The following is a 9,366-nucleotide window of genomic DNA, read 5'->3' as shown; positions in this document are numbered from 1 at the left end:
GGGTGTCCCCAATTTAAATGTCAAAACTTTAGGAGCGTGTAAAATCTTTAGAGATTTGCTCGTTTTTGCTTCGTTTTGAAGAAAATTGCAAAAAATGAAACAAATAATTTTCATTAAAAAACTTAAAACAACACTAAAATTATTAGATTTATCAAGAAGTATTATAAAATAAAAATTGTAGAATATGGAATTAAGAAAAGAGAGTGAGTTAAAATCCTCCTGAGGTAAAATTAGATTAGACACAAAATTTCGCGTTGTCGCGTATTTATTTACAATCCTCTAATTTTACCTCAGGAGGATTTTAACTCGCTCTCTTTTCTTTATTCCATGTTCTACAATTTTTATTTTATAATACTTTTTGATAAATCTAATAACACGAGTGTTGCTTTAAGTTTCTTGGTGAAAATTATTTGTTTCATTTTTTGCGATTTTCTTCAAAACGAAGCAAAAACGAGCAAATCTCTAAAGATTTTACACGCTCCTAAAGTTTTGACATTTAAGTTGGGGACACCCTGTATAATATATCATATTATTTAAATTATTTCTGTTTTCGACTATGTTACGTTTTGATTTATGATATAGAAAAGGCATTGCTGACTTGCTTCGGTAACTCAAATTGCATATTAAATTGTAATTTTTTATTGTAGTTTTTTACTCTATCGCTACTTTTTAATAACGATATGTATCTCTGATGGCATAAATCGCGCTTAACGAATTCGAACCGTGCGATACGAGAACTAATACGACGGCGGTTGTGCGAGTTATTTTTCAGCGGCACACTCGGCCGCAGGGCGATCATTATCCTTGCGTTATTGTACGGTTCCTTGATTTTAATGTCTCTGCCCGTTGGAAACTTTACGATTCTTCGTTTCCCTTGGACTTTATGCGTGTTACGGTTGCGTCGTTGTCTTACCGGTTCGTTAGCGACAGGTTCCACCTTGCGTCTTCACTGCACAAGAGAAAGAAGCGAATTAACTCGCTCGTGAAACTATCGTCATCACATCTGCTTCTGTCGTATTTATTAAAATTTTGCAGTATATAACTACTATTACATAGATTGCAACGAATATTTTTATACCTTTATTACATGCCTTCGCTAAAATAAAATAATATAATCGAAAACTTTCCTAGACGTTTTATTAGTGATTAGCAACAATATTATAAATCAAACATATATTGTACAGTCGAATTAAAGACTATTTAACACCTCGAAAAAATGCAGGTAAACTTTATGATAAGATAAGTAAAATTTGTCAGTTATTTGTCGTCAAATGTCATGTGATATATGAAGATTTATATTTATATTTGAGAAAAAACGCATATATGTAATATAAAAGATTTTTTTTACTTGTACACTTGTTGAATTAATTGCGAGAGCTTATGGTTTTACTTCAATTAGCCAGAATTTTATATCTATATTTTTATTACTTTTACACAACACAAAAAGGTGCGAAAACTTTTTATTAATTATAGTATGTATTATATATTACAGCTATTAATAACGCGTCGTGCTTTTCAGCCACGATTTTAATATATACATAGAAATTTTATGGCTCGTGAAGAACCACGTCGAAAATATTGTGGCAAAGCAACGAATTTCGCTTTATTTACGTTTTTCGACTGCGCGTGTGCGTTTTTTACGCGGTTGCCTCGAGGAAATTATGAGTCCTTATTTTGACACGTGTGGTTTTACGAATATCTCATTCCTTACATCTATTTCGTTGAGTTTATTACTATTGTATATATGCGCGTGACTTTGTGCGTCTTTATTCGTATATCTATCTATCTATCTATGCAAATATATATGTTTATATTATAGCATTAATTATAATAGATAGTTTGGAATCTCAATTTCATACAGAATCGATCACTTTTAGTTCATTCTACATGCGAATAAATGAAAGATGATTTTTCCAATTTTTTCTGTGGTAAAACTGTATAAAAGATAACACACCTTTGATTTTATCGCCATTAATATGTTATAGGTGAGATCCTTCTAAATAATTCCCCGCAAGAAATAAGTGGGGAACAGCATTGGTTTAGGAGATATGACAAATTAAAGTTTCACATTTTTAATGCTTTTTCTCAGCTATTATAAAGTAATATTAGGAAAAATTTGTGTACGTTGTATTTGTTGTAGAGCAGACATGGCAAAAGTGTTTGTTTACATTTACGGGATAGGTACATGGTCATGAATATTTTGTCAATAATATGTTCCACCTATTTCTCGCAGTTCGTTAATAGCTTTCAACATGGAACTACACGAATTTGTGAGTCTTGTCTTGAAAAATATTATTTATTGAATGCGTGGGCGAGAGGCTTCGCTCCTCCCTCTGCATCCCTATCCCGAAAAAATCTAACCTAACCCAACCCAACTTTACTTTTAAAACTGAAAATGATTTGGGTTAGGTTAGAATTTTTTCAGGGTGAAGATGCAGGGAGCTCTGCCCCTCCCCCGCCTACGCATAAATGTCATAAACAGTTTTTTTCAATGAAAAAATAAATTATACAGCATACACATACTTTAATGTTCAATTTGTTATATTTTCTAAACTAATGTCATCCCCCACTTATTTCTTATGGGGAACTACTCAGAAGAATCTCCCCTACAACATATTTAAGTCGGCGATAAAATCGGAGTTGTGTTACCTTTTACGCAGTTTTACCTTTTCTGTTAATTTCGCAACCAATTAACAGAAACATTCAAAGGTGAATTTTATCAATCGCAACGAAAGAAGCGAGAATATAACCGAAGAATATTTTACCATTACGTTGTGACGTTGACAATCGATCGAGATGGTTCTTCTTTTTCGCGAAGAGATTTACTGTGTACGACGCGCATACGTATGGGAGAACCCGCGGTCACAACGTGCGTGTCCAGCCCTCTTATAGGGCGACCCGATCGTTACGACTTCACGCTGACTTTTGCAGGCGCAAACTCGCGGGGCCGCCACGAGCGTTCGTGCAAATGAAACGTGCAAAGCCGTGGCGAGGGAGAGGCAGAGGCGGCGAAGCAGAGCGAGAGTAAGAGCTGCCTCGAGCTGATCCAGTAAAATTGCGTAGGCAGATTACTCGAGTTGTTACCCCCTGCCCATTACTTGCGCGCGGAGCACTTGGAGCTATCGACCGGCCAGAAATCCAGGCTCGATCGCGAGATTCCTCCGCTTTCACTCGATGATTCTGACGACGGTAATTTCTTTCAGATTGCTTCTTGTCGATGATACTGAATATTCCGATTATCGACGCCCATTCCCGTAATGAAACGTTTGCGATCTCACAATGCGAACAAGTTTGCGCTCTTATACCGAAATGTGAGGCGGAGGGATTCTTCTTGCACGTGAGTACAACTATATAATTTTTGTGTCGAATAAATATATACATACAACACATACAAATAATACACAGTTAATAGATATTACAATTCAATTTGATACGGAATAAGTAGTTTTTTTTTAAATTCTAAACGCGAGATGATTTCCAATATCGCAACTAATTAATAGAAACTAGTGTCCAAAGGTCAATAATTAATCGTGACAGGAGCGAGAATGTTACTAAAGCCAGAGAATATTTCGTTATGCCGTGACAAGCTTACGCTAATCAATCGAAACGTTTCTTTTTTCCGCGAAGAGATTTATTATGTGACACACACGTCGTAAGCATCTAATAATATATGGTTTTAGGTCGCGATGAGTGATTATGATGGGTAAATATTTCTATAACCGCGAAACTGCTTTGTTAGTACAATCGGCACGAGAAACGTGGCGTTTTATTTCATTACTCAAGTGACCGCCGTAAGACATACATCAGCGCAACCGCGAAATATCCGTCGATGCGTGCGTTTCGTAATGCAGGCTCGCCGCAAATCCTCCGAAAATACCGCAACTCACGTTTCGGGAAAACGTGATCGATAAATACGCGCTCTCTCCCCAACAGGTGGTCTCGCTTTGCGAAATACGCCTGCGTCGGCTTTCCCGATCGTTCCTCGACGCGGGGGTTCATCGCCGAGATCTTTTGTAATCTCGGTTGAGGCGGTGTCCCACGGGATTAACCGAGAACCAGGACCAGCCGGAGATCGTGCTGACGCCGGGCACGCGCTTCATGCTGCGAAATAACGGTACCGCCACACCGACCGCCCGTCCGAGATTTTAAATCTCTCCTTTTCTCCCATCCTCTCGGTGTAACCGCACGCCGTATGGCGACCAGCAAAAGCGAAAGAGATGGTAGAGGAAAGGAGGGAAGAAGGAGAGATTCCGCCGCGCCTCTTCGTAACAGATCGTGTCATTCGCAGGTGGACACCGGCATGACGCTGGTGAAAAAGTAACGCAGCGGTTAATCGCTGCGGCGAATTCGCGGAAGAAGCTTAGTACGATCTTGAGAGGAAATCTCGAGCCAGATTAGATTGCTTCAAAGAAAGAAGCGTAAATGTTTCTTTCAGACGGGTTCGCGCGTAGACGTTAGATCGACAGTTCTTGCCTTCCTTGTATTTTATCATTCTTTGAAACCTATTTTTTTGTCAATTTTTTTTTTTTCAAAAAATCATTGAAGATTATAATATATGGATTATGCGAAAGGAGAATGCGATGCGGTATATATACAGATGATTTGGGAAAAACTATATTATAAATATCATAATACTATAAATTCGTGTAGCAAATTATTAAAGTCTCTAATTTTCTTAAATTTTGTTATCATTATAATTCTTAACTCATTTGTTGGAAATTAATAAGTACATTCCGATGATAAAACACTCATTGCCCCTTATTTTATATACAGATAATAAAACTTAACGAAGAGTTTAAGAGAGTCTCGTTAAGTTATATTACCGAATAAGTAATCTCTCCAGTTTCAGATTTTTATATTTGCGCGGTAAAACTTGAGCATCGTGGAACAGGTTGCGCGCCGTATAATGTGTCCCGCGGCGAAAAATTTCGCTCAATTTGCGTGTTTTCATTTTTATTAATTAGCAATCTTACGTAAGCGTCAATATCCTCGATAATTAAATATAATTGCCGAATTATCCTGATGATCTGTATCAGTCGATTTAAAAGACACGTGCTTTAATTGCAATCCAGGTGCTACATTACGGCATTCCACTGCAAGAAGTTTTGAATTTGTTTGAAGTTATTTAATTAGCCATTTTTATCCGCATAACCATTAAACTCGCGTGAACTATAAAAAGAGCTAATTTAAAATTTAAGATACATATATGAGGCCAGTTTCGCGTTATACGGTATCTCCGTAGTTCGTGAAATCACGTTTCTTGGTTTTTCTCTCTATTGAGAGAATGTTCAAACTTGCTGCGCATTTCGACCAGGTCTAACCCGATAAATTTTGACCATATTGTGGGATCTGCCTGCCAACGCGACGAACCATGCGTCCTGACAGGCGCAATTATCCAAGGACGAACGAGGAAGCGGCAGGTGATCCCTGCCCGAAGAAGGTATTAGGAGATACACCGATTTCACCGGGTCTGTCTGGAGACCGGCAAAAACCTAAACTAGCAAATGCCTAGGAGAATGCCTAAGATGTCGGCCGACGTTTATACCCCTCGCCGACCCATCTGCGCCATTTTCGGCAGGTGAAACGGAATATCGCGAAATGCGAGAGGAGAAAAAGGATTCGGTTATTCGTAGTTGCCGGACCGAGACGAATTTTGCGGCGGGACTCTAGCGGAATCTCGTTCAAACCGCAAGATCAGATCAATATGTTTTTGGATGTTTGATAGGTTTAAATAGAAAAGGGACGTGAGGGGCTTAAAAGATGTCGAAATGATAATGTAAATAATTTTCACGCGAAAACAATATAGACATCAACATGAAGGTAATATTTATATCTACAGTAAGGAGGCATACCCGTTTGAAACTTCAAAAATGAGTACATTTTCTAGACTATTTGCAGAGCAACGACTTGATAAAAATCTTCAATTTTTTTACAATATTAATACAATATTATCAACTAGTTAAATAAAAATTTTTAGCTTAAAAAAAATTTTTTTTAAAGTTATGGGAATATTTGTAGAGCTTCTCCAAATTTTAAGTGACTGCATGGTGTGCATGAAAACGTTTGTTGATCGTATCCGAAATAAAAAATACAAGCTTTTTTTTGTTAAACATATTAATAGCTATCTGCTATCCAAGCATTTTTTCAAAATTTTCAAAAATAAAGAAATGGCGGCGTGTTGAAAAAAATTTTGTTTTTTTGGGAAAGAAGTCCATCTTTTTTGTTTATTGTTAACAAAAAAAAATGGGAAATCGAATTAAAAAAAGACTTTGTTAGCAAATGCGGAATCTTATTAAGAACTCGCATGGAAAATTGAAAGTCAATCCGTCGAACGTAGCACACCGTGCATGAAAATATCTGCAATTACTCGCATAACTTCTAAAAAAAAATTTTTTTTAGGCTCAAAATTTTTATTTAAGTAGTTGATAATATTGTATTAATATTGTAAAAAAATTAAAAATTTTTATCAAATCGTTGCGCTGCAAAAAATCTAGAAAATGTATTCATTTTTCGAAGGTTTAAACGGGTATACCCCTTAAGGATGTCATTGACCGTTTTATTAAATGTTGCACATAAAATGCATATATAATTATATCAAAAATTAAACGTCAAGATATCGAGCACAGTTTTTACTTACGCTATATTTGTGTAACATAAATGGCGAAGATTATAAAATGTTGCACCTTGAAAAATCGAACAAATATTATCTCGAACTGCTGAACAAATTCGGTTTGTTGCCGCTTTATCGGACATATTTTACTGGCGCACGCGGATCGGACTAGTTATATCGTCCCTGTTATTTCTCTCGCATGTCGAATTAGAGCAGGAACGCGCTCGACTACGCTCAGTGGCGAATGGTTTAGATTATAGCGGCAGGTGTCCCATTAAGGAATTCTTGAAACTAGTTCTGCACTCGCGTCGTTGCGTGCTCGCGCTCGCAATCCCCATTATTGGCGGATCGTCCGCGCGACGTTAAATGAATCAGCTACTGGCCGTTTGACGTTTCGCATCCGCGTCTCTAGTAGGCCTGGCGGGTATTTCGTGGATTATGCGGACCCTCGGGGTGCTAATTTTAACTTCTTACACTCAATGTCATTATACGGAATATATTGCGCTGCAAAACCTTAATTGGCAATTACTATAATGCGGTTGTTATAATTTGTTGTAAATTACTTCGCGGTTGTCGAGAAATCTACTGTTTCGATTTTTCGCCCTGGCTTTTTTTCATAGTGAAAATAACGTATCAATTACATAATATTTGACATATATTTATTGTATTCATTTTAATTATTGAATATTATTTCTTCTTTTTTCTCTATTTTAAAATTATTTGCAAAATAAGATTTAAATATTTCTTTATAAGTACACTCACAAGTATAAATAATGAAAATGAAGGTATTGTGACTGAAATGGTCACATTGAGAATCACGATATAAGATCACGATATCAAGGGGCATATCAAAATAATTACCGTTCTTACTTATTCTTCTATCTTTCATCTGCTATCGAGCAGATCGCCGGACATGAATACCCCGCGAGTAAGTGGCCTGCGGAATTAAAGGAGACACTCGTTAGTACCAATAATTTACACGCTGCGCGGATCATTTTATGCGCGCGTAAAAAGAAAAACGAGAGCGTAATTTCTCTTACACGTTCAGCCACAAATTACATTACCGTAGCAAATGGGCTATTACACAAATTCTCAATCTAGTTTCCCGGTTCAATTCCGTATCTCAATTATTCGTAGACAGTTCACGGCTTCTGGGAGATATTCTTTGACGTAACGAATGTACGCTTTCAATCTGCTCGTACCCTTCTTACGAGCGCATCATGATCGCCGTCTTTTTAATTTTGCGTAATCAACATGACGATGCAATCTCGCGACGATACAACGACAGACGTTTCACTGTTGTCCGTGTCATCAGAAAAGGAATTTTAATAATAATCGCGAGGAAAAAAAGTTATTACGGCTCTTTTTCTCTTCTCAGATTTCTCTCGATTTCTTCTTTTCCCACATCTTTTTCATCCGGCGATTGTCACTGCGTTAACCGTCTCAAAACGAATCGCACCGCGAAATTACGAAGGACCGCGTTGCAATCTCCGATTTGTAAAATTGCTAACACTTTCCTTCCTTTCGCTGACAGACGGAGAAACGACTTCTTCGCTGTTGACCGTTTAAATACAAGTTACTTTATGCCGGTGAATAGCCTATTACACAGTCATTGACTTTAGCTTTGCGTGCGGAGATGTATTTACCTGCAATAGCCAAAGGCTCTCTTTGTAGTATTTTTATTCAACTATTAATGAAAATATAATAAAGTATCTACTCGCGCATTATATGCAAATTTAATAATAAAATGCGTTGCATCTGGGGGGGATCTAGTAAATTATTATATTTACAATATATATATGTAACGAATTTTTCTCGCAAACATACATAGAATATATTAAAAATATTATACATTGCAGAATGCTTAGAACAAATACGTATTAAATGTAATTTTTTCGATCACTCAAAATTAATTACAATGATGGCTCGTTCTCGGATTATATCTTATTTTTATTATTGCTTGCAAAAATTTTCTCGTACACTCAAAAAAGTGGTATTGCAACCACAGCAAAAATTTTCTGGGTGCGCAAAATTAACTGAGGTACATAAATGATTAGCAAATACTGTGATATCGCATATGTTTCGCATTTAATCAATCTAAGTGACAGAGACAGAATTTATATCTGAACTGTTTGTGAAATTTAGAAAGAATGTTTTTCTGTGGCGCCTATCCATGTTAAGGCCAATCATACTTGTTATAAAGTTTGGCTGTGGTAGACAGAAAAAATTAGCGGCAAGAAACAAATGAATATATAATCCTCACGTCTAACATATTTGTATAACGCGCTCAATCTATCTAGCTCTTTTAAACAATTTTTCTCAATTTTTCGATGCTGCAGTTATAATTGGCAGTTATATTTCTCACAAAGATCGTTCTAGCTGTAGTATCGAAACTCATATTTATCCAATGCAGTGATTAACATTTGGCAATGGGACCTAAATTTTCTAGAAGATATTATTAGAATATTGCTGCTATAAATTCTATATGTAACAGACAATATTCTAACAGATACAAAAAATAGCGATAAATTTTTGTTGTGACACCTAGAAATCTACCTATATCAGCAAGACATTTTTTTTAGTGTAGCTGCCTCCACGTCTCATCCATTTTGATACCAATTACATAGTTGCGTCAAGTACGTCATTACGCAATTACATTCTAGTGTACCTCTATTACTCGCGGGTAATCTGCCAGAGGCTCCGAAGCGTGCGTTCCGTTCGACGATTCTGTTTAGTTGTTCCACGAGCGAGCTAAC

The 9,366-nt window shown here is 36.7% G+C and overlaps 1 long non-coding RNA gene across 1 annotated transcript in view; it reads left to right on the top strand.

Moving 5' to 3' along the window:
• The window catches only part of LOC115239271, a 321,179-nt gene that overhangs the window by 190,723 nt on the left and 121,090 nt on the right, over window positions 1-9,366 (top strand). The window contains exon 4 of the long non-coding RNA XR_003884616.1: window positions 3,204-3,337. This is a non-coding gene — a long non-coding RNA (uncharacterized LOC115239271). The remainder of the gene's footprint in view (window positions 1-3,203; window positions 3,338-9,366) is intronic.

This window comes from Formica exsecta, unplaced genomic scaffold, assembly GCF_003651465.1.
Source record: "Formica exsecta isolate Colony F162 unplaced genomic scaffold, ASM365146v1 scaffold37, whole genome shotgun sequence".
NCBI classification, from domain to species: domain Eukaryota; kingdom Metazoa; phylum Arthropoda; class Insecta; order Hymenoptera; family Formicidae; genus Formica; species Formica exsecta.
The sequence above is the reverse complement of the archived record's forward strand: the minus strand, read 5'-3'. Positions and strand labels throughout refer to the sequence as shown.